The 25,818-nt window shown below is 37.6% G+C and overlaps 1 pseudogene; it reads right to left on the bottom strand.

Moving 5' to 3' along the window:
* Nucleotides 1-501: 501 nt before the first annotated feature.
* On the bottom strand, nucleotides 502-1,699 carry LOC149263447 (putative sugar phosphate/phosphate translocator At1g12500 pseudogene; annotated as a pseudogene).
* Nucleotides 1,700-25,818: the final 24,119 nt, after the last annotated feature.

Here is a 25,818-nt window from a genome sequence, read left to right as displayed (position 1 = left end):
ATTCGAGGTAAGGGCCCATAAATGAAGGGGACACCTTCCTACAAATCCTCTCCCTTGTCTTCCCACGAATTTGGCTGCCAAGTGCTCATTAAGACCTTCAATTTTGTCTCCAAATTGACCAAAAAGGCTACACAAAGCACCCATTAGACTTGTTGGCATAATGACTAACCAAATTCACTCTATTAACATAAATATAATCAAAAACATGCAATAAACTAATGAGAATGGTGGATTAAGTCAAATTAGGAGGTTGAATGAGCCCAAATATTTGTCCATTTTTGGGGCTCATCATCACCCCCCTACTGAAAGTGTTGCTCATCCTCTGAGAAACCAATCTCTCTCCTCATTCTTTGTCGGCCCTGGTGGCCTCCTTGTCATGCCAAGCTTCTGAAGTGATGTCCTCTTCTCTGTCATGAAACCATGCTTCTTTTCTTCTTCCCACTGCCTGCTGCTTTTCCTAGTGAATTCTCAGCCTTGTTATGAGTGTGCAAGTATATGCAATCATATGGAAGAAATGGTGGCCTTGGCATTTCCTAAAACCTGCAACGTGAGGGCACTCGTATGTTTTGTAACAAGGAAGTTGGTTAAATTCACAAGATAAGCCATGGTCATGTTTCCAAGCAACAGGAATATGATAAAGGTGTTTTCTCTGGCTTTTTCAATAACAATAGCTAATACATTACCCTCCACAAAAAGAGTAACAGGAAGCAATAACAGCACAGCAATTGGTGCCATGTACATGAGAAAATTCATAGAGTTAAGCTTCTCTGCCTCAGAGGTAAGCAGGAGCCCCTGAACAACTGATTTCAATTCTCTGGCAGCAGTTGATCCTAGGCAAACCAAAAAGCCAAAAAGGTGGAATGATGGCTCACTGTTGCTTGCAATAACAATGCCAAATACCACAGGAACCAAGGCCATATAAACCACAGAAGACTCCCTCTTACATGTTACTATAAATGCAAAATATTGTTGTGAAGAAGGGAGTTGTTGCCCCGATAGCTTGATTGAAGGAGACTGGCAAATAGCGCAGAGAAATATTGCCACAAACAACCGAGAAGGAGAAAATGAAGCTCAGTGCCAATATCTCAAGAAACTGTCTCCTGGAGACGATGAACTGCATTGGTACAATCTCTAACCATGAAATTGCCATAAAACCATAAAATGAGCAGGCACCATGTGCAACATTGTGAGGAATATTGGGTATCTGCATCCAAAAAAACTAAGTAGGCATTTGTTAAGCAATAGCACACCAATATTGGAAGAGTACCAAGCTGCAATAATGAGAGCTGTTGTAATAGTCTGGGACACAGGAAATGCACCATATTTTCCTTCTCCTGTTGGAGTTGGAGGTATGTCAATAACTTCTTGTTCAAGCTTTGGATTACTGCCCCGCCTCGTCCATGTTTGTGTTTCGGCCATAGCTGAAGAGGGCTTGAAAAATCAGATCTGATCAATATTCGGAAGACCCAATTGGTTTCCAGACCTGAGCATTGTCTGGGTACTTGTCTATACTGTGTAGGACTCAGATGGACCCAAAACAGATCTGGATGTCTCGTTATTATAAGCCTCCCCAACTCTGCAACTTGGTGATCTTTTTAGCCTCCTCGAGCTGAGAGATGAAAGAGAGATCCGTTCCTATTGGGAACAACTTCATATTGAGATTGAGGTGTATGAGAAGCGAGCGCAAACAAAAATCTCATCAGAGAGCTCCACCCCAGTTCCGCCTGAAAACCAAGCAGCTTACTCTGCCCTGGAAGACTCTGCTGTATTTTCCTGTAAAACGTCTTCCTGTAGAATGCTACTGCCCCTCTAAGCGAGCCGGATACGCAACAGACTCTCGAAGACAGGTAGAAAACCCAATGGAGGATGACTAGTTAACAGCTTGTGGGAGCAGAGGACGCGTACTTCGGCTAAGAACGTTGCAGGCACAAATGAATCAGCGGGTGGTGAGAGTCAGCCGAGCATTTTTTAATTACGGCATGATTCACGTGAGAGAGTGAAGTGGCCAAGTGTACGTGGCCACATGCAACTAGAAGTGTTGTTCCTCACTGTAGTGTAATTATGAACTGTAGTTCTCTGCCTGTAATCACTCACCATTAGTTGCACTGGAGTTTAGAATATCCACATTGTCTGTGTTTTTTCAAATTTCACGTGAATGACTGACCCATGCATGCTGCGTGACTTTCTCGTGAGTGCTAGAGAACTGGGTGTCTTGCTACATTCATGGCTTAATTTCACCATTCCATTCGTTCATGCAATGCTTAGAGTAGATTCATGCAATAGATGAACAATGTTTAGTCACGTACCTGAAGTCAAACGGTTGCTTGTGAAGCTTTTTGCTGCTGCATGCTCATGTTCTGCTGCTGCATGCTTGGATCCTTTGGTTGCATGAGGGCTTGGCTGATGATTTTTTATTGCTTTTCCTTGTGCAGGTGTCCTCTGACCAGATCTAAGCTGCATGCATTTGTTTCCACGTTCAAATCTGCACCTTCAAGCTGCTGCTGCTACAATGTCACAGAACCAGAACTTGTTTTCGCCATTTCTCCCAAACGGTAAAGCGGATTGATCTGAAACTTGTTGAGCATGTTTCTATCATCATGATGCATCTCCCATAGCAAAATCGTGATCAATGGATGCACAGATTTCGAGAAAAATGGAAAATGGCTGAAGATTTCAGAGATCGATTTCTCGAAAACCGTGCATCGGAATTGGCTGAAACTGCTTGGGTAGGTTACCATCACTCATATGCATATCCCCATGAAACAGGTTTTCAAATGGATGCACGGTTATGGAGAAAATGCAAAAATGGCTGATGGTGATGGAGGCTGATTTCTTGGAAACCGTGCACCGGAATTGGCTGAAACTGCTCAAGCATGTTGCCATCACCCTTGTACAATTCCCGTAAAACGGTTTGTCAAATGGATGCATGGTTTTCAAGTTATGGCAGAAACAAATTTTGTTCTATGGATTTTTGCCTCAAGGCTTTTTGCAAATGTTTGCATGGAAGGAAAAACTGAGCTTGGGGTGTGATGTAGGTATGGAGATGATGGAGGAGGAGTTGGAAGATTGCATGAGGACTTCTGAACCCTTGAGGAAGCTACCATGTTCGCCAAACCACTTTTTGAAATCCATGTCTAGTTTCCCACAATTTCTACAGGAAGTTCCTGTAGAAGCACAATGAGAAGCACAAGGAGGTGGGAAACAAAATGATGGATAAAGGCAAGGGATGGACACACAAGTGCTTGTAGGCCTCATCAATAGATTCCCACCATCAGATTCCATTTTAGACTTGAATTTGGTTCGTCCAAAGGTTCTACAAGATGTTTCCTGTAGAAATACAGAGCTTCCTGTAGAAGGCACAAGAAAAATTCCTTTAACCTTGATTTGAGTGCTCCTCCTGTCATGAAACGTCCTTCTTGCAACCTGCAATTAGCCAATGGAATTAGTTTTATTTATTTATTTTTATTTTTTTTGAAAAACAACTAGGGCGCCTCATGGAGGTTTTCACCCTAATTGCCTGCCCTGAGCGCCTCCAAGGGAGGTTTTCACCCAGAGATCTTATTCTCTTTTCTCTTTTTTTTCCAACCCATTGACCGCCTCATGGAGGTTTTCAATCAATGAGCCAATCTAAGGTGCCTCCGAGGAGGTTTTCACCTTAGATTTCTATTTTCCTCTTTTTTTCATTTTTTTCTTTTTTTTTTTTTCTCTTTTTTCTTTTTTTTCTTTTTTTTTCTACCCTACCCTACTTGAAAAACAAAATCATTCTCAAGTATAAGAATACTTCCAATGGAGCCATGTGCACATCGAGATTAGAGACAAAATGATGTGGAGGCTCGAAATGCATGCTTTGACAACTATCCAAATTTCAGAGACAAAATGATCTGACTTTGAAAGTACAAAACATAGCTGAGAAGGAGAGTACTGTTGCAACTTAGTGACTGTTTGGAACCATGTCTCAATATAGCTTTGATATCCTTGGTCCTTTTTCTGATCTCGATCATTCTTCATTTCACCTTCTAACATGACTTTCTCATCTTCCTCTTTTTGTTGATCTTTCTCTTGAGTACATGGAAGATTTGATGGTAACCATGAAGGAACTCTCTCGATCTCCGATTCTGATCTCTTCTCTTCATCAAGTGCAGCCCATGGTTCTTTGATCTCCTCTTTGGAATCTTCTTTTTCCTTTGGTCCTTCAATGTTGTCAATATAATCTCTGTTTTGCAACACTCTTCCTGAGCTTTGGTGAACATCATTGAGCTCAAAAGGAGTCATTTGCACATGTTGTGCCTCAGCTTTGCAATTGGGTTGAGCTACTCCATTGTATGGCTTTGGAAATGGTACGGGTAGTTGAGTGGAGGTGTGAAATTGAGATGGAGATGGATGGCATTGTGGTTGGGTAGGCATTTGGGGTTGCCTTGGTGGAGGAGGAGGCGATGGTTGTGGATGAGCAGGTGGTGGAGGAAAATGAGCGGGATGAGAGTTGTATTGGGGCCTCCACCCCTGATGAGGTGCATTCCACTGAGGTTGTGGCTGAGCATAAGAGTGAAATGAATGAGCAGTTGGTTGGGCATAATATGGATCTGTGAAGGAACAAGCAGGAGGTGTGAACCAGGAAGGATGAGCAGGGGGACCCCAAGAAGGCATGAAAGTGGCTTGATAGGGGTCATAATAGGTCTGGGGTGTCCCTTGTAGTTCCTGCTGGTAAGATCTAGGTCCATGCGGCCTCCTTTGGTTCATATAATAGAGTGGTTCAGTGGCTCCTTTGGCTCTCTGATATGCAACTTTAAGTCCAGGCAAGGAAGGGCACTGATCTGTAGGATGGTATTCTTCACAGATGAAACACACTTCTAGAGAGTGCATTGGACATTCGTTCCTAGGATGCTTTCTAGTGCACCTAGGACAAAAAATGACCCAATCGCTCTTGGCTGCCTCTTGCTTCCTTTGGATCTGTAAGGTATCCAGTTGCATGGCAAGAAACTGCCTCATATCACTCTTGAAATCTTCCATTTGAGTTGCAAACTCATTCTTGGACAAGGTATTGCCCCCAACATTTCTACTTGTAGCCATTTGCTCCAGAGGAATGTTTTCTTCTTCTTCTCCCCTAGAGGTTCTTCAGATATGTCTTGATGTCCACCAAGGGGTTCTTCTTAGTCACAGCCATCGAAGAAGAGAGAAGGTTGGCTGTGTGAAGCAAAAGGGGGGTGTTGTGAAAATATTTTTCTAACTTATCTCTACTCCTACCAGGCATGAAAGGAAATCTTTTTGGTTGATTTTTGCTTTTTTCTACTTCTACCTGCAAAACTGAAATAGATTGAACTGCCACTAGCTATCTTGTTAAAATGAAAATGCGGAATTGAAACGAAAGTAGGAAAGGACCAATCTATTTTGCTCAAATGAAATTGCAGGAATGAAATGCTAGTCTACGCTTGTGGAATTGAAATTGCGGAATTGAAATGCTAATCTATGAAAGCGGGAAAGACTAATCTACTTTTGCATAAACGAGATTGCATAATGGAAATGAAATAAACTACCTAGAAGAAGTTTGTAGTGGAAAATAGAAGAAAAGCGACAATCACCAATACTCTGATGCTTCCCCGGCAACGGCGCCAAAACGATGGTGGGCCCCAGTATTGTAGCAATAATGCTACAACTCCTGGAACTCCCTTCTTTAATTTTATCAACCCGGTAGTTCGTAACAAACTTGGAAGCGACGGTGCTGTATGCACAAGTACTAGCTCTTGCCGCAGCTGTCACTTGGTCAGCTGTCAGAAGTCCGCTAGGAGCTTAAGCCAACTTCTATGAGCTCTTAGAAGAAGCTTTTTAATTGATGGATGAAAGCTAACTCGAAGGAAGCTAATCTAATTGCGAAAAGAAAATGAAAGCCAAAAAGGAACGCAAACCCTAGCAAACCCTAATTCTACCAGCTAGTCCTACTGATGAAAAGGAGAGCATGCAAACTACTGAAAGAGATGCCATTACTTCTAGGAAGGTAAAATGCATGTGTCTAAGTTATCATTATCTGAAGAAAACATCTTTTTGTATTTTTGATTAAGTTATTAGAATTATCATGCATGTGCTTTTAACTAGCTTTTCACTGTGCAGAGGTGCATCAAGGAGGAGAAATGCATGGGAGAGGTCAGGAAGGTACAGAGAGGGTCTAAGGGATCCCTAACATTCTTTTCGAGAGTTTCACAAAGTCTAGATGCCATGCAACCGTGTTTATGAACTTCTACAGGAAGTATGCAGGGGTTTCTACAGGAAGTTCTGTAATTCTTCTACAGGATGTTTCGTGATTGGGTTTTTGACTGATAGGTGAGTGGGAGAGAATGCATGAATGGGTAGGGAGGTAGGGTAGGGGCCTGGAATGACCCAATGACTGAGGGATGAGGTGATGAGAGGGTGTGGAAGTCTAGCTTGCATCAAAGAAGGTTTAGGCAATGGAAAGGCAAGAAGGTAGGGTTACGTGGCAAAAGAGCAGATGGGAGATGAGGAAACAGACTTGGTGATGGAGGAGCTGATCTGGACGAGGCTCAGATGAATGAGGGGGTGATGAATGTGCCCTGCATAGTGTTTACCTGATCAAACCAACTACGTCTTGCATACAATCAAAATATTAGATGATCAATCTAACAGTTTAATGAGATCAGTGAACAACAACCTTATTCATGACAAGAATCACGTACAACATGTGAACAAAACATTATCAAAGAGATATAAACGCATGACTAACTCCTACCAATCCATCCTAAACATAAAAAGCTACTTCAACCATCAAAAGCAACTTAAGTAACAAAGCACGAATTAAATCTAAAGAGCAGACTTTATTTTAAGAATGCAACGAACACACATAAAGATAAACAAGGGAGGTACTGGGCGCTTGAGATGGGCCCAACCCCAAGAGCTACAGCCTCCCAAGAGAGATTTAGAGCTGGTGCAAAGCTGGATTCATCTTTATTAATCAAGAATGAAGAGTTACATCAAAACTGTCCACAAGGAGAGCTTGAGAATGAGCTGAAAGCAAAGCTAATCTATTGCCTACAAATCGAATTACAAAATGACTACAACAAGGCTATGAAATGACTAACTACTAGCTACTATCTACTGGCTAGCTAGCTAACATCCACTGGTTAACCAAAATGAGGCCCTAAGCCTTCTTATTTATACAATTTGAGGACCCAACAGTCCTCCTAAAATTTAGGGACTCGGCTGCCCAAGACTTGTAGTTAACAGCAGTCCTACTTGACTTGCTTGGCTGCCCTTGTGTTGATTGATTCGGTGGCCCTTGAACTCCGAGATGATGGTGGAGAATTCGAGGTAAGGGCCCATAAATGAAGGGGACACCTTCCTACAAATCCTCTCCCTTGTCTTCCCACGAATTTGGCTGCCAAGTGCTCATTAAGACCTTCAATTTTGTCTCCAAATTGACCAAAAAGGCTACACAAAGCACCCATTAGACTTGTTGGCATAATGACTAACCAAATTCACTCTATTAACATAGATATAATCAAAAACATGCAATAAGCTAATGAGAATGGTGGATTAAGTCAAATTAGGAGGTTGAATGAGCCCAAATAATTGTCCATTTTTGGGGCTCATCATGGACTCCATTGTTTTATTTTGGTGAAATGAAGTATGCAAAATATCAAGTTTTCATTTGTGTTATAGTTATCAATAAGTACCAAATTTAAAACTAGTGCAGCCATTAGTGTACTTTCACACCTATGTTGGAATACTGAGTCATTATCTTACTTTCATATCTATGCTGGATTATTAAGCCTTCTGTGACTACTTATGTAACAAGCATTCATACTTGCCTTAAGTATTTTTTGAATCTCACAAAAACAACATATATGTGTCATGTACTTCGTTGTTCGTAGACATTTCACTACATGAATAACTTAATTGTCAATTATTTTCTAATAATAATGAATTAGTACACAATATAGGCATAATGAGCATAGGTTTCAGTTCAATAACATAATTGGCATTCATTTGAACTTGTAAAATATTTGACATTGGGAAAACACATTTAAGGGAAACTTTTGAAACTTCGAAAATAGAATTAATTTCAAGTTTTTATGTGAACTTTTTAAGTGTAATGTCGTTTTTATATGTTAATAAGTGTTTTACTAGTGTAATGTGCAAATGTAAATTGGCCTACAATGTTAGTAGCAATTTGGTGCAATTCAAAAGTCATTTATGTAATTAGTCTATTTTTTTAAATAATCCATGTTGTTTATACTATTTGTTGGTGGATAGTAATATGATATGAAATGATAGAGAATACACACACTGTTATGAAACCAGATCAAGAAAAGATAGATCAACGCCTTAGAATTCAGCCTCTTCGAGGGGGAAACCTCCTTTACATTACATAAATGAACAATTCATGGATGATTCAAATGACAAAACCTCCTTTCTATATATAGGAGTCTAAGGAGTCACAATATAACCTAGCCAACCTAATAGTAATAATATAAAGCCACAAAAATAATAATAGAGGGATTCTATGGGGCACATCAATAACAATATGGGGGTAATAGGGGCACAACAATATTAATAAGGGGTATAACTACAATAGTAATGGGGTAATCACTAGTATTATAGGGACCCAACATGCCCCTCTCCTTCAAAAAAGTGTTGTCCTCAACGCTTGAGTAGTTTTGGATACTTCTGTCTAAAATTCTCATCCTCCCATGTGGAATCTTCAGCGGATAAGTTCTTCCACTTGATAAGATACTCCGAAATTGATCAATTTCATAGCTGTCGAGTTCTTGTTTCTGTGATTGCTTCTGGTTCCAATATAATTTTTCCTTCCTCGTTAAGTTCTGGAAATTTTGTTTGAACTGGGAGCTTGTCACCTATAACCTTCTTTAAACATGAAACATGGAAAACTGGGTACAATTGTGAAGCTGCAGGAAGCTCCAATTTGTATGCCATAGTACCAATCTTTTGCAACACCTTGTACGGACCATAATACTTTGGTGATAATTTATTATCCTCCTTAGCTTGCTTGAGGGACATTTGCTTATATGGTTGTAGCCGTAGGAATACCCAATCACCTACATCATAACTTCTTTCACTGCGATGTTGATCTGCCTGTTGTTTCATTCTATTTTGTGCCAACACGAGGTTATCCTTTAAGAGTTGGAGGACTTGTTGTTGATGTTCGATGTGATGTTCCACTGCCTAAACCTTAGAATTTTCTTTTAAATATGATGTGATGGATAGTGGTTGATACTCATAAAGTGCCATAAATGGGGTCATTTTTGTTGCTGCATGGAAGGAAGTGTTATACCACCATTCAGCCAGAGGCAACCATTTGACCCATTGTGTCTGTTTATCAGATACAAAGCAACAAAGATATCCTTCCAAACATTTTTTTACTATCTCAGTTTGCCCATCAAATTGAGGATGATAAGATGAGCTATGAGATAACTGAGTACCATGACAAGAAAATAATTTTGTCCAAAAATTTCCAATGGAAATGGGACCTCTGTCACTTACAATAATCTTTGGGTTTCCATGTAGCTTTTGAATTGTTTCCATAAATGCAGTAGAAACTGTACTGGCTCTAAATGGATGTGATAATGCACAAAAGTGTGCATACTTGGTAAGTCTGTCAACTACCACCATGATGACACTCTTTCCCTCGGACTTGGGTAAACCTGTGATAAAATCCATTGAGACCTCCACCCAACGTTGGCTTGGAATGGATAAAGGTTGTAATAGACCCAGTGTCTTAATTGTTTCAACTTTATTTTTTTGGCAAACCAAACATTCCACCACAAACTTTTGAATATCTGATTTAAGGCCATCCAAAAAAAATTCCTTCTTAACCCTGTGGTAAGTTTTTAAAAATCCTGAGTGCCCTCCTAATGGAGAAGTGTGCAATTCCATAAGAATCTTTTGTTTTAGCTGGGAATTCTTACAGAGGTATAAGCGATCTTTGCACCATAATGAATCATTTTGCCTGCTAAATGTATCAGACGTACTGGAATCTTGTTGTAACTTTCCAATAAGTGCCCACACTTCTTCGTCATTCTTCCATTCCTCCCTTGCTTCATTTATCCAATCTGGTTGGATAATAGAAATGGCGCACAACAATGCTTCCACATCCTCATCCTTTATTGAGAGTGCATCTACCACCACATTTTGCTTCCATTTTTTGTAGATGATTTCAAAGTCATAACCCAACATCTTTGTGACCCACTTCTGTTTCCCTTCAGAGGATAATCTTTCTTCTAAAAAGTATTTAAGGCTATCATGATCCGTTTTTACCTTGAAGTGTCTTCCCATTAGGTAGGGTCTCCATTTCTTAAGTGCATGGAGTATTGCCAACATTTCCTTCTCATAAATAGCTTTGCATAAAAACTTTCCCTCGATTGGATGAATTTCAAAAGCAATGGGTCTTTCATCTTGCATTAGAATAGCACCAATTCCATTTCCTGAAGCATCACATTCCACAATAAAGGTTTTTGTGAAGTCCGGTGTAGCTAAGACCAGTGCTTGGCACATTGCCTCTTTAAGATGTTCAAAGGCCTTTGTTGCTTCCAGAGTCCATGAAATGCATCTTTCTTCAATAATGTTGTTAGAGGTGCTGCTATTCTCCCATAATTCTTAACAAACTTGTGATAATACCCTGTCAACCCGAGAAATCCTCGCAGATGCTTTATGGATGTGGGGGTTTTCCATTCCTTAATGGCTTTAATTTTGCTATGGTCTACCTTAACTCCTTCATGAGATACAATATGACCCAGATATTCCACCTCCTGGACTCCAAAGAAACATTTGGATCTTTTTGCATATAATTGTTTCTCCTCCAATAGTTGTAGCACCCTGTCAACATGTTCAACATGATCCTTCCAAGACTTGTTGTAGATTGGTATATCATAAAAAAATAATAACACAATTTTTCTAAGGAATGGTTTGAAAATTGAATTCATCAAACCTTGAAATGTTGAAGGTGCATTGATAAGGCCAAAAGGCATGACCAAATATTCATAATGACCCTCATGAGTTCTAAATGTTGTTTTCGGAATTTCTTCAGTCTTCATTCTCATTTGATGATATCCTGAACGAAGATCCAGCTTCGTGAAGTAAATTAATCCATGCAATTCATCCAGTAATTCATCAATGACAGGAATGGGGAACTTATCTTTAATAGTGAGCTTGTTGAGATCCCTATAATCCGGACACGTGCGCCATGATCCATCCTTCTTGTGCACCAATACTACTGGAGCAGAGAAAGAACTTTGACTCAGTTGAATTATACCAGCCTCTAGCATTTCTGCAACCATATGTTCAATTTCACTCCTTTGGACATAGGGATATTTGTACGGCCTAATGTTTGGAGGAACACGTCCTGGTATCAGATGAATAGCATGATCATGATCACGCATAGGTGGGAGACCTTTGGGAGTCTCAAATACCTTGGAATGATTTTCCACGACTTTTTAGAGATCTGGAGAAATAGATGATTCCGATGTGGAAACATCTAGTGAACATAATTGTGCAATTACACCTCTTTGTTCCTTTTTTAGAAGCTTTGTCATACCATTAGAGCTAATTATCTTTCCTGGTTTCCCTATAATACCCCTTAATTCAACTTCCTTTCCTTCCGTAGAAAATTTGATGAAAATTTCTTGAAAATTAAAAGCTATTGTACCCAAGGATTGTAGCTATTGGACTCCTAATACAACATCAGCACCTCCCATTGGAATTGAAAGCATTGGGCTAGTCAATACATATTCTCCCATGGATAGCTTGATATTATGGCACTTTCTAGAGCAATATATTGTTCCTCCATTTGCAATCATCACTTGACACTCTGGTGCTGGATATAGGAAGCAATTCAATTCTTTTGCTACCTTACAATGAATAAAATTGTGGTTGCTTCCTGAATCAATCAACACTATTACCTTTTTCTTCTTGATTTGTCCTTCTATCTTGATGGTTTGAGGAGTGGTAATTCCCACCAATGCATTACAAGATATGGTCGGATTTATTTTTTCTTCATCTAGGCTTTGTTCCTGGAGTATATCCTCTTCTTTTGACCTTTCTTGTTCATTTCATTCTTCCTCTTCACAATCTATTTAGAATAATTTCTTCTCAGCACACTTATGACCTTTAGTGTATTTTCTATCACAACTATAACAAAGCCCTTTTGCTCTTTTTTCTTCCAATTGTTGTGGTGTCAACCTTATAGGTTGTGGAAGACTAGGGGCAACAACACTTCCATCTTTATAGTTGTGAGTGGTATGCTTCCTGGTTGCCATAATGTTGCTTTCCATTTTTCTTGCTAACCTGAATGCCTTCTCTAATGAATCAAGTTTCCAAAGGCGAACATCATGTTGGATATTATCCTTTAAAGACCCTATGAACACATCAATCCTATGCTCCTCTGGAATATCCTTTACCCTTATGTTCAATTTTTGGAACTCCTCAATATGCTCCATTATTGAACCCTTTTGTTTGAGACTTATCAATTGGATAAAAAAAGTGTTGCTTTTTGTATCCTCATAATGTGCTATCAATTCTTCCGTAAAAATTGCCCAAGTGATAAATTGTTTACGAGAGAAAAGTCATTGATACCATACAAACTGATTTGGTTCCAAATATAAAGTTTCCATGCGTACCTTTTGTGTGTTTTGCACATTATTGAGATCGAAGAATTGCTCCATCTGTAATATCCATGTGGCAGGATCCTTGCCATCAAACTTCCTCATAGCGATTTTTGGAATATGGTGAGTCTTCGATCCAACATTAGAGTCTATGGAATCATGATTAACATTTCTTTTATTCTCATAATGAGTTTCCTTTAGTACCATTTCACCATTAGTGACCATTTCTTGTAGCAACTTATTCATATTTATCTTCAATTCTTCCATCTTATCATCCATGCCATCAATTTTAGTGTCCATGCCATTAACCTTAGCTTCCATGCCATCCATCTTAGCTTCTACGCTTTTCTTTAAACAATCCATCTTAGCTTCTACACCTTTCTTTAGACCATACATCTTAGCTTCTACATCTTTCCTTAAACCATCCATCTTAGATTCTGTTGCTTTTTGTGCAAGTGACACTTGTTGCATTTGTTCTTGTAATTTTGATATATCATATAGCATTTCTTCTTCTTCTTCATGAGTCATGCTAGAGCTTTCAAGATCCTCACTAGGTATTTGCATTTTCTTTTCTCGGGGCATCAGTTACCGATAATAATGCTCTACTAGCCCTTTGAATTCCTTCAAAATAAATTTTCAAAGCACTCTTAAGCAAAAATTTAAAAGGATCTACACACCTTTTTTTCACTTTGTAGGAGCTTGATATTTCCTCTGATGTATATTTGTACTTTCAGATCATCCAGTTCTAAAATTGTAAACTGTGGTAGCCCTCTTTGTCCTCTTTCCAATGCCACAAATCTGATCCAATTTGGATTCTCCAAGGAAGAGTTATGAGAAATCTCGCACAGTGACCTGATTATAGACTAGTTCAGTAGAGCGAACTTCTACGACGTGCCATGAGTCACTGTTTCGTCCTTTGGTTCTGAAAAATATACACAAGAAACTATAGTTCGTCCTCTTTCTGCACCTTCTTATGAAATTTCAATCCAAGGCTCAGGGAAAACGTTATGATGATTTTCCCCAGGTCACTTGTTTGGAATGTAATTCAGGAGTCTGCAAAAAGACCAACTTCCTCAGATCATATATCTGCAAATGTAGTGCAAAAAGCTCTCAAATTCAGACCTGAGATCCAGCGCGATGTCTTCTCAAATGGGTTTGTGTTTTAGCTTCTAAAACATCGCAGAAAAGAAGTTATAGCGAAAATGCCACAATGACCTGTTTGGAGTAGCGAAACCCTAGAATCCAAAGCTCTGATACCAAATGTTATGAAACCAGCTCAAGAAAAGATAGAAAAGATAGATCAACGCCTTAGAATTCAGCCTCTTCAAGGGGGAAACCTGCTTTACCTTACATAAATGAACAATTCTTGGATGATTCAAATGACAAAACCTCCTTTCTATATATAGGAGTCTAAGGAGTCACAATATAACCTAGCCGACCTAACAATAATAATATAAAGCCACAAAAATAACAATAGAGGGACTATATGGGGCACAGTAATAACAATATGGGGGCAATAGGGGCACAACAATATTAATAAGGGGTATAACTATAATAGTAATGCGGTAAATACTAGTATTATAGGGACCCAACACACACAATATACTAGATACATGCACTTTTTATGCTAGTGGCATACACCCACCCATTGTTCAACCAGCAGTGGTCTCATCGTTATCTGTAAGGTCTATTCCTACACTATTTTATAGTTTACAAGAAAAGTTTGACATCCTTCTTACAGTCTGCAAACCATGAAAATTGTAGAGGATGACATCAAAAAGGTTCATGACTCCTCTTTATTTCTATTTTATTTTAGGGTTTCAATCTATCAAATTTTCTTTAATAGGATATAATCATTTGTTGCTTATTTCTATACAGTTTTTCTTCAAAACCATGCCCAAAGCCCAGACCTGTTGTAGGTGTCTGCCATTGGTTTTTTTTTCATAGACAAAATATATAGTTGAAAGGATTCCCCACAATCTACCTTACTTGCAAGTAGCAATGGATCTAATGGAAACTACAAGGGTCTTTCATAGTCTTATCCCCTCCTAACAACTCCCTTGATGACAAGCACTGATGCATGGAATTTTCCCTATGTAGCCCCAGGCTAAGTTTTTGGGCTAGAGGTGGTTGTTTTAGGCTTGAATTTTTCTTCCTCCTTAATGGCTTCAACTTTGATCGTATGGGAATGAACATTCTTTCAAAGTGAGAAACCCCTCCCTAATTTTCTTGTTGAAAACCTGATTCGTGATAATTCTCTCTTGATGGATTTCTACCCAACTAATCCTTAATGGTAATGACATGTAGCCTTGTGAAAAATCCCATTTGTTTATGAGAAATTGTAATAGCCCATAAGAGCGAGGGTTCTGGTTAAGAAACAACCTTAACCCTTTTATTTGGTATCCTACAACCCACGATTTCTCAAGCCATATTTTCTTGACTCTAACTCTCCAATATTTTCCTTGCTCCTTAGTTGTATTGGCTTCCCCCGGAGCATCTATAGGACTTTCACTTATAAAATTTTCCCAACTTCTTCCTTGTTGCTCCAGAGCTTCTGTCACGATAAACTTTATGATACCATGATTTGTAATGTATCTCTTTGGATGCAAGGATACCTTTACCACTACAGCCATATGTTTCAAATTTTCCAACAGGAAATAGGGAATATTGACCAATTTCCCATGCCAAAGATGGCTCAGCAACAAAAAATGATAGTTGAAGACTATTGTCGAGTGCCCCTCACATGTAATGTACTTAATAATGAACAGGGAAACATCGTCGCATGGCTAAGGAATGGAAACACGGTCTATTCCTCTTCCCCTCTTGACCAATTTTTCTTATACCTGCAAGAATTCAACTTTAAGAGTTGGGTCATTAATTTTCTGATTGAACCACCCTTCCCTTCAGGTTGAAGTGTTGCTACTCTAACAATTACTTCCTCTAACCTTTGTTTGATTCCTGCTCAAATTTTGAGAAAATTCAAGAGAAACATTTTCATCTGACTAGCTGAGTTCCTCAAAGAATTCAATCCACCCTGCTTCTCTAAAGATTTGATATACTTCCGGGCATTTTTTCAAACCCTCGAGGGAATCTGGTTCATGCCTTACAGGTACTCCCCCCATCCTTTACTGTTACAGACCCTTCATAATCACTTATGAATTTTCGCCTGGTTACCATTACAATTCCTCAAGAATCTGTGCAGTGATGGTGTAGAGCTACGTCGGGGTGGATATTAGGGTGATAGGAAAGGATATCAAGTCAGAACGTTGTGCAACGTGGGTTATCATTTCATCATTAATTCAAAGGTTTGAAAATCTAACTTGGATATAGTTAGAATTAATGAGATAATAAATCATGTAGGGTGGTAATGATTAATGGGTATTGTCACTTTAAACCGTGTTATGTCACGGATGAAAAAATTATTTGTCACCCTGCCAAATTAAATGCAAAGGTCATTCTTGGCCATAAAAAAATGACCTATTAACTGCCATTATTGCTAAATAAACAAAAAACAATATTCCTTTTTTGAATGGTTTACGGAGGGTTATTTGATTGATGTCGACGGCTGATGACTGGTGATGATGATTATTGAAGCGGATGACTACCACTGGTTTCATGCGATATCTATCTTCATTGGACCGACTATTAGAGATGTAACAACAAAAGAATTTCTGCATGACGGTTGAATAATGTTTGCAACATCACTTTATTACAATAATGCATTCCTTTGAGGGCGTTACAATTTTGTGCCTACAAAATAATTCTCAAAATAATACAATGAAATGAATAAAAATGGGCTTGTAACCAACTTGTAGTTATAGATATATCATAGATGTCATGTCGTTACATAATTTATTGAAAGGAAAATGTGTATCACTTGCCACAAAGTGGTTTTCAGCTAGTACAATTATCTACCTATGCCCCAGAAGAGGTTTTCAAAGGAAGATTTATTTATTTACTTTTTTTTATTTTCTTATATTTTATTTTTAGTTTTTAAAACTTATTTTTCTCTCTTTTTTGGTGTATCATTTGCCAACAAAAAGTTTATTTTCAGTTGTTGCACTTATTGTATTTTACGAACTTGACAACACATGAGAAATTTTCCCTACTCTCATAACTTGGAGATCAGATCGTGAGACAATGTTGACAAATGAATGCTTTGAGTTTGGTTTATGATATAACCAAAGACGATGACTATGATTAGGGCACTTTCTCTGGTAACTAATCTCACAGTTCCATTTTCAAAGACAGTATCTACCTCGTAAGGACCTAACCACCTCCTTTAGAGCTTCCCCTTGAATTCTTTGAATTGTGAATCATACATTAGAGTCCAATCAACTTTATGAAACTCCTTTTTGACAAAGTTATCATGCCACTTAGCCCTCTGTCATTGGATGATGTTTTTTTGGTGGATGGCAGCCCATCTCTTCTCATCTCGTTCATTTAACTGGTTCAACTGATGTTTTTGAGTTGTAGTCAAATCCAGGTTCACTTGCAATGCTTTTTGGAGTGTATTTATTTCAAATTCAATGGGGAATAATGGGTTTTTACTATACACTAGTTCGTATGGTGAAAATACAGTAGTATTTCTCCATGTAGTTCTATATACCCATATTTCTTCTGGAAGTTTATCCGCTCAGTTCCTCCAGTGGCTTCCTACAATCTTAGTGAGAATTCCCTCTATAACCTTATTAATGTTATCCACTTTACCATTTTCCTAAGGATGATATGGTGAACTAATTCTGTAATAGATCTTGAATTTCTCAACTAACCTCTGTATCAAATGAGATGTAAACTGTGGTCCCCCATCTATCACTATTTCTCTAGGTACCCCAAATAAAAAAAAATTGTCTTCAAATAAGAAATCTAAAACAACGTGTTCAGTTTCCTTGGTTAGTGCCTTTGCTTCAACCCATTTTTTGACATAGCTTGTACAGACTAGATTGTATGAATTATGCTGAGATGAAGGATTAATTGGTCCTACAAAGTCTAATGCCCACTTTTCAAATGGTTCCAAGACTATTTGAGGTCGTAATGAAATTTCATTTGATGAGAGTGGTTTACCTTTTATTTGACAACTGTCACATCCCTTTACAAATTTCCTTTCATCTTGGAATATGGTAGGCCAATAATATCCTATTGAAAGCCCTTTATTCCCTGTCCTTTTGTCAACAAAGTGTTGTTCTCAAGGTTCTTCATGGAAGGCTTTAAGTATGTAAAAAATCTCATCCTCTCTCACACAACTCCTGATTTGATGATCTAGCCCTGTGTAGTGGAGGTATTCCTCTACCCAAGAGTATCTTTCACTCTGTTGAATAATCTTCTTCTTTTCTTTTCAGGAAAGATTTTGTGGAAATCTACCTATGACAAGGTATTTATCTATGTTTTCATAGCATGGTGAGTGAGTTGAAATAGAAAAAAGACATTCATTTGGAAAAGAATCGTCAATGGGCATGCAATCACTATTGATAGTTAGTCTAGAAAGAAAACCAGCCACTACATTATCATTTCCAAGTTTATCTAATATTGTTATATTAAATTCTCATAATAGAAGCAACAAATGCGTAATCCTACCATTTGTATTAGGTTTATTCATTATGAAATGAATAGCAGAGTGGTCAGTGTGCATAAATACTTGATAACTTGTAATGCAGTGTCCAAATTTATTAATGGCATGCACTAATAGAGGACACTCTTTTTCTGTAACTGTGTAATTTAAATCTATTGGAATTAGATTCATGTTGATCTGGTAGATGGCATATGGCTTCTTTTCTTCTAGTTGACCTAACCCATCTCCCACAACAATATCATATGTATCTGTTGTTGTGTGAAATGACAGATCCTAGTTCGGTCCTCACAAAATAGGGGTTACCGATACACACAGCTTTAACTCCGCAAAGGCACATTGACATTTCCCTTTCCAAAAAAATTCCATATCTTTAGTAAGCAGAGAAAATAATGTAGATGTAATCTTCAAAAAATTTTGTATAAACCTCCTATAATACCCTGCATTTCCCAAAAAGCTATGTACCTCCTGTGTTTTGGAAGTTAGAATTTTAAGAATCACTTATATCTTAATAGGGTCTACTTTTACTCCTATAGCATAAATATAATGCCCAAACACAATTCCTTCATTCATCATCATGTGAAATTTTTCAGTGCTTAAAGAAACATTAGTTTACTCACATCACTCTATCACTTTTTCGAGATTGGCTAATGATAGTTCAAAATCATCACCATAAGGTGTAAAGTCATCCATGAATACTTCTAAAAAGTCATTCAAAAAATCTACAAATATTCCTATTATTTCCCTCTAGAATATTGATGGTGCATTACAGAGTCCAAAAGTGAGAACTCTTTATTTAAAAATTCCCCCAAGGGAAAGTAAATGTGCTTTTATCTTGATCCTCTCGGGAAAATATGGATTTGATTATAGCCACTAAACTATCTAGAAATGAAAATATTTTTTTTCGTGATAAGGAGTCAAGAACCTTATCTATAAATGGAAAGCGGAAATCATCCTTTTGAGTGGATTTGTTAAGTTCCTTGCAATCTACACAGATCCTACACATTCCATTCTTTTAAGGAACAATAACAAGTAGAGATACCCATTCGCTGTCAGAAATGGGATAAATAAAGTTGGCATTTAGAATCTTTTTCGATTCTTCTTTTACTACTTCTTTAAGTGTTGGGTTTATGCGTCACTATGGTTGCCTAGCTAGATTGCAATATTATTTCAAGTAGATGTGGTGGGTACACGTGTTACATGAATGCCCTTCATCTCTGTGTAATCCCATGAAAATGCCTTTTTTGTCTCTATAACATTTGTAACAACATCTTGTTCTATTCAGGAGTCTAATTATGATTGATATTTAAAAAAATTTTCTATCTCAACTCAGATTCTTTTGAGATTATGGGTGGTTTTGATATCTTCTAGAATCAAGTCATCCATGGTATATTCTACCCATAAATTATCAATAGAAGTAACAACAAGGGAATTGATGATAAAACCATTGATAATATCATCCTCAGTTTCATTCTTAAAATATTGGGCTTTGTCAAGAGTATGGAGTGGCTAAGAATGATCTGACTTAGGTTCAAATTCATCCCATAAGGATTTTCGAAATGCTTACTTGGTTTTTGTAGGAGGATAAAGGCTGAGGTTGTTAGTGGCTTGTCCATATGAAATCATCATGAAGCCTAAACTACAACCTATGAATGTGTCTGCAATGGCAAACCACGACATTCCTAAAATTAGGGGATGTCCACCTAGATTTGACTTGGTTTGTAAAATAAGAAAGTTTGATGAATATCTCCAGGAATCCGTTGTGATGACTACATCCTCTACCACTCCTTCAGGGTTAACATGCGACCTATTTTCTAGTTCTAGCACTGTAGGTGTTTGTCTCTACCCGTAATCCTAATGTGGTGAAGATTTCCTTAGTGATTACATTGATTGTTGCCCCTGAATCAATTAATGTGTTTAGAATGGGCTTCCCATCAATGTAAACAGTGACTGTAGGATTCCCTTGGTCATTGTATTTGGCCATAAGAGGCTGACCAATCACTAGTTCCAATAATTTTCCCATCACATGGATGGTAAAAATATCTTTGGGCTTCATGTCTCTTAACACATAGATCTGTTACTATTTTCATATAGATGGGAACATCCTTAATGAATTGTAGCAAGGGAATCGCTATGTGTAGATTTTTTAACTCCTTGAGAAAATCAAATTTGGGCTATGCAATCATCCTAGTTTCAGCTAGTGTTTGTGGATAAGGAGGATTCTTGGTTACTATAACAGTTGGATTAGCTGCTATAGATGTGTTAGCATTATTTGAATCATCTATTACAGGTGTATCAGTTTCATCAAAATCTAAAGGATCATCCCTAGGTGATTCACATTCCTCTTTAGTAATGACAGGGGAGGTTTTTGAGTTCACTACTTTTCCTTATCGAAGGTGGATCTCATTTCATCCAACATGGGTAATGTAGTAAGTCTAGAAAGAAGTGGTGGTTTCTATATTTTGAACTTCCTTATTATTTGGGTTAGGGTTAGATTGTACAGGTAATTGGTGATGTATGGGAGGAGTGTTAGAAGGTGATGAGAGAGGTGGAAGTTTCAATTGTTGTTGCACTAGTAATGTACGAGGGACCGGTCTTAAAGAATTTCCCTTCCAATTCTGGGGCAAAGAATATGGCTAAGATAGAGGATACTGAAAAGGTGGAGAAGGAGATCATTGATTCCATGGTGGAGGAAATTGAGCTAGAGGAGGAGTAGGATACTGCCATCCAAATTTATGAGCAATATATACATTATTCCATAGATTAGAAGAAAACTATTGAGACATACTTGGTGGTTGTGGTTGCCAAGGCTTATTGGACCCAATAAAGCAAGAAGACTAAACCTCCTCACTTGATTCTTTGAGTGTTTCCTTCAGTCTCGGCAGCTATGGACGATATCTTGTAGAACTCTCTAGGTCACAATGATTGCATAAGTTGATGTTGTTGACTCTACTTTCCTTCAGGGAATGTTTCTCTTTACATTTTGGGGAGAAGGTAACAAAGGCCGTGTCCTCTTCATCCTATGCCTTTTTCACTTGTATTGTCATCAATTGGGCAGATAAGGTACTTAGAAGAACAATCTTGATATTTTCAAGCACATTTCTAATCTCAACTCTGGTCACACCTCCATTAGTGGATTTCTATATTTTAACAGAGGAATCTTGTGCCATACTTATTCCTCGTGACAATCCTCGTGAACACATTAAGAAAAGTTTTATTATCTCATCATATGGCTCCTCATATATATCTTCTTTTCCTAATAGGTTCAACATGTCAAGGTAGTCATCACTCATTCCTTGGATGAATATTATTTTCAAAATCCCTAGATCTAGATCACTATGTTTGGACCTCTGTAGATTATAATGGAACCACTCTACAAAATCTTCCAAGCTATCTTCTTATTTCTGTGTCATTCTGAATATATCATCTTTTATATCTTTGGCTTGGAAATAGTCCTAGTATTTTTCCAGAAACCTAGTCTTCATATCTCCCAATGTCTGGAGAGTGGCAGAACCTAGTCCTATAAACCATATTAATGATGCTCCTTTTAGATTTGAAGGAAATATTTTTAACTTCTAAGCATCTCAATCATAGTCATAAATCTTGCAAGCAATATAAAGCTCAAAAAAGAAAGTATCAGGATCTTCTACAATCAATCACTCGAAAGATGGAAGGGCTGACACAGGGATATTTTTTATAAGGGCTTCTCCCCTTATGTCACTTATTGGAAATTCAAAGGTGGTAATAGTTTCATATGTCCCATTATTGTTGTTGTTATTATCCCCCATTTGGAAATCATTTTGATTCTTTCTCTGGTGATTATCCTTTTAAATATTTCTTGGGCAAATTTTCTGTAGATAGGGAATCTTGTGATAATGGCTTAGATTATTCTAGGACTGGCTGTATTACTGCACTAGATGAGTCTGGGTATTGGAAGTTAAAATAATGTTCTTCTGATTCTTGTTCTTGATGCTTCCAACTAGTTTCCCCTTGTCCTTATAATCCAAAATCTTGGCCACTAGTTTCTCCATGTTGTTCCTGAGTTGAGTTTATAGATTTGGGAGTTTGTAGGCTAGTTTGAGGAAAATGTGGTCCTAAAATAGAGGAACTAGATACCCTTGTTTTTGATGTAGAAGCAACAACTTTTTGTGGGCCTATTTTTCTTACGTCCCTATGTGGTGTTGACTGATCTCTCTCTTCTTTTGAGATCAATTATTGGATAAATGTTTTTCTCCCTTCATCAATATTTTTCTTGTTCTTTTTATGACCCCTTTTTCTTGTATATTTACTAGAGTTTCTACATTTTTCTGTATCTTCACTCATACATTCTACACATGGACCGTATGTGTAACTTTTTTCACACCCTAAGTGTCTTAATTATTACAATGGTGAGCCCAGCCAGGTATATTAGAGTGATGCATAGGTTCCTACCTCTCCTCTTACTGCCCATTGCCTATAAAATTAAAGACACGTTATCAAAAGAAAATTCAAAAGTTTACACATCCTAAATTTTCTAATTATTGGAGTGGTAAGCCCGTTATTATAGCGCCACACAAGTTCTTACCTCTTGTCTTGCTTCCCAGTGCCTGTCAAATTAGAAACACTCTCTTAAAAGGAAATTGAAAAGAAATCACTCGTTGACTGTATCAATTAATAGCCCTCCTCGGAAATGAGACCAAAATGTTTAGTCAGTTTTATTGCTTCATGAAGTGACTAAACCACAATCATTAATTATCAAGATGGTAGGTATTTTTATTTCGAAGATGTCTACACTTTCTTTGCTAATAAATGTAATAGCCAGTAAAACAAAAAAGATGTCATTGTTCATGCTTGCATAAATTAAAATAATATTGCAAAAATGGAAATACAAACTTGCGTGAATTCAAAGGAACACTACAGAAATGGAACACACTCGGCAAGGAAAGAATCCACTTTTCATAAAAAATATAGGCACTCCATACACTATTAGCTAAACATATAATAGGAATTAAATAACATGGAGTTGAATAATCTGTGTGACATCACACAATCAATCTGGAGGAAGAAGTGTATCTATCCCACAATGAACATGTACAACGATAAGAGGAAATCCACACTTAACACATGAAAGAAATAAGTATCCTAAGAACATTGCAATCCCTGCTAAAGAGGAGTGTCCTTCCTCCCTAGCACGGTGCCGTATGTAAACGAAAACTTAGTTAAGAGTTCAACACAGAAATTGTAGTAACATCACTAAATATGCTTATATTAAAAATAGTTGAAGAGTACAAGATAAAAATGTCGGTATTGTCTTCATTCTTTTCATCTCCATTCATGTGAGACTAAGCTCCTTTTATAAATACTTTACGGAGTCCCAAAGTTAGGAAAAAAACAGTCATGACAATATGTTATTCTCATGTTGATTAAGCTAAAAAATATATATATAAATTGTTACAAGTTGTTTCAATAAACATTTGTTGTGGTTACACCACTCACAATTATACATAATGGTGACTACTTAGATCTTCTTAGCTTTCTGTGTGGAATTACTTTATGTGGCCCTTGACTGTTGTCTTTGAAAATAATAGCTACAGTCTTGAAAATTTGTGGTGTAACAAAAACTTCATGGTGTAACAAAAACTCAAACCATGTAACAGAAAGGAATAGAAACAACTGTTCATCCATGGCTATCGGTAGCTATGGAATTACCTAAAAGAAAAACATTTCAAAGGAATTCTTCCAAAGATACCCTAGCTAGCCATCCCAAAGAAAGAATCATTTCATTCAATATTTATCAAAAACTAACATAATAATATGTCAAAGAAAAGATTGCTTCTTTATGAGATGGACTGACATTGTACTAGGGAGATTGTAGGTTCAAATGAGGGAAAATGACCAAAAATAAGGAAAAGGATGCCTGAAATATCCTTAAATATTGCACCCTACATGCAACACCACACTACACTCCACGTAACACCACACTTGACTGCAAACAACACCACACTACTAAACTTCCCACTAGTTCTTCCATCAATTGGAACTAGTTTAACTTACTTTTACCTAGTTAGACTGAATTAATTAATTACAACTCAAAATAAACTCAATCAAGGCTCCTATAATATAGGAGACACTCTGCATGACTCTACTTAGACCCTCGAATCTAATTAACCAAGTCAACTACATCAAATTAACTTAGTTAACTAATACAAGTTATCATGAGATGTGGAATTACAATTTTATTCCTAATTTAATTCAAGGAAAAATTATATCAAAATCTTTCTTGATGTTATTTTCAACATTTCCTATTGCAGTTTTCAACACTCCCTCTCAACAAGAAAGGGATTATCTTCTACACCAATCATTCTTTTGTGAAGTTCGAATTTTCATCTTGACAATGCCTTTGTCAAAATATATGAATCTTGTTCCTCTATAGAAATGTACTTCATGCAACACCTCTCATTGTTGTTGCTACTAATGCAACATCTATAATTGAAAATAAAAAAGAATCACTGAACATATCTGCAACTATCTACTTGGAAAATTGTGTTGATGCTGACTCTGCTACTCAACCTCTTGCTTTGTTGTAAACACTGCTCTACACTCCTCAGTATCTGACTAACACTAATCGTCTTGCTACTGAATATTGCGGGCCCCTGTTGTAGGTAATGACCCATGAGGAAAAAAACACTTCAATGGACCCTGCCCAAATTTCTGCACTGTTGGGGCTATTACTTCACATTGCCCCACATTTCACCTGGAGGTGTGGCTGCATGTGCTCTCTCTATCCACTTGGATCAGAATTTCCCCCTATTGGACGTTTTTGCTTCAATGGATGTCTCCACTCGGCCTCCTCTCTACTTCTCTAATTGTGGTTGCTCCAGAACTTTCTGAGGCTGCTTCTGAGGCTTCATGTTAAGATTTCTACCATGGTCCTCGCAACCACCAAATTTCTAGTCTTTTCCTTTCTCCTTAAGGATTTGCATGCATGAGATAAATCTGATCTACTCATATTGTTGTTTCTACTACTTTGTTTCTACTTCCGCACTCCTGCTGCAAATACTACAATAATGAGTCTGATCTCCCTAGATCTCGAAGTACTAGCTTCCGTATGGCATCTTGCTCTAAAACTAGACTCCCTCTAAGTCTCAATCTCCATGTGGTAAATCTCTTTGCTCCTCATTCAGCCAATATCAATGATCAAAACTCTTTTTTGTGTCACTAAACATTGGCTCATTGATATTCCCCCAGAAACCTTCTTGCTCCATTAAGAAGTCTACACATATGGTCTTCTGGATCCACCCTAAACTAGAGCTCCATCAACCTACAAGGACACATTTAAATTACTCTCTTCTATTGTGATTTCATCTCCAATACCATGTAGAAATTTTGACAAATCTAGCTCTGATTGCATGTATAAATTCCTTGTAGATTCAAACTGCTAATTGTAATTTACTAAAACAATAGAATTGAACCTACTCTACTCATCAGCGGAAACAATTAAACAATTGTGAAATCATGAAGCATACAAGAGAAAGAATTCAATCAACACATTACACAATTTTTGGGGAAATCCACACCTAAAAACCCCTGCTATATATATAACCACTAGTATTTGAAAATCTATTTTTTTTTTTTATATATATTTTTAGT

This window comes from Pinus tabuliformis, chromosome 6 (assembly GCF_031772625.1).
Source record: "Pinus tabuliformis cultivar Carrire ecotype Pingquan chromosome 6, CPIR1, whole genome shotgun sequence".
Classification (NCBI taxonomy): domain Eukaryota; kingdom Viridiplantae; phylum Streptophyta; class Pinopsida; order Pinales; family Pinaceae; genus Pinus; species Pinus tabuliformis.
Note: the sequence above shows the minus strand (reverse complement) of the source record. Positions and strands in the feature narration are given on the sequence as shown.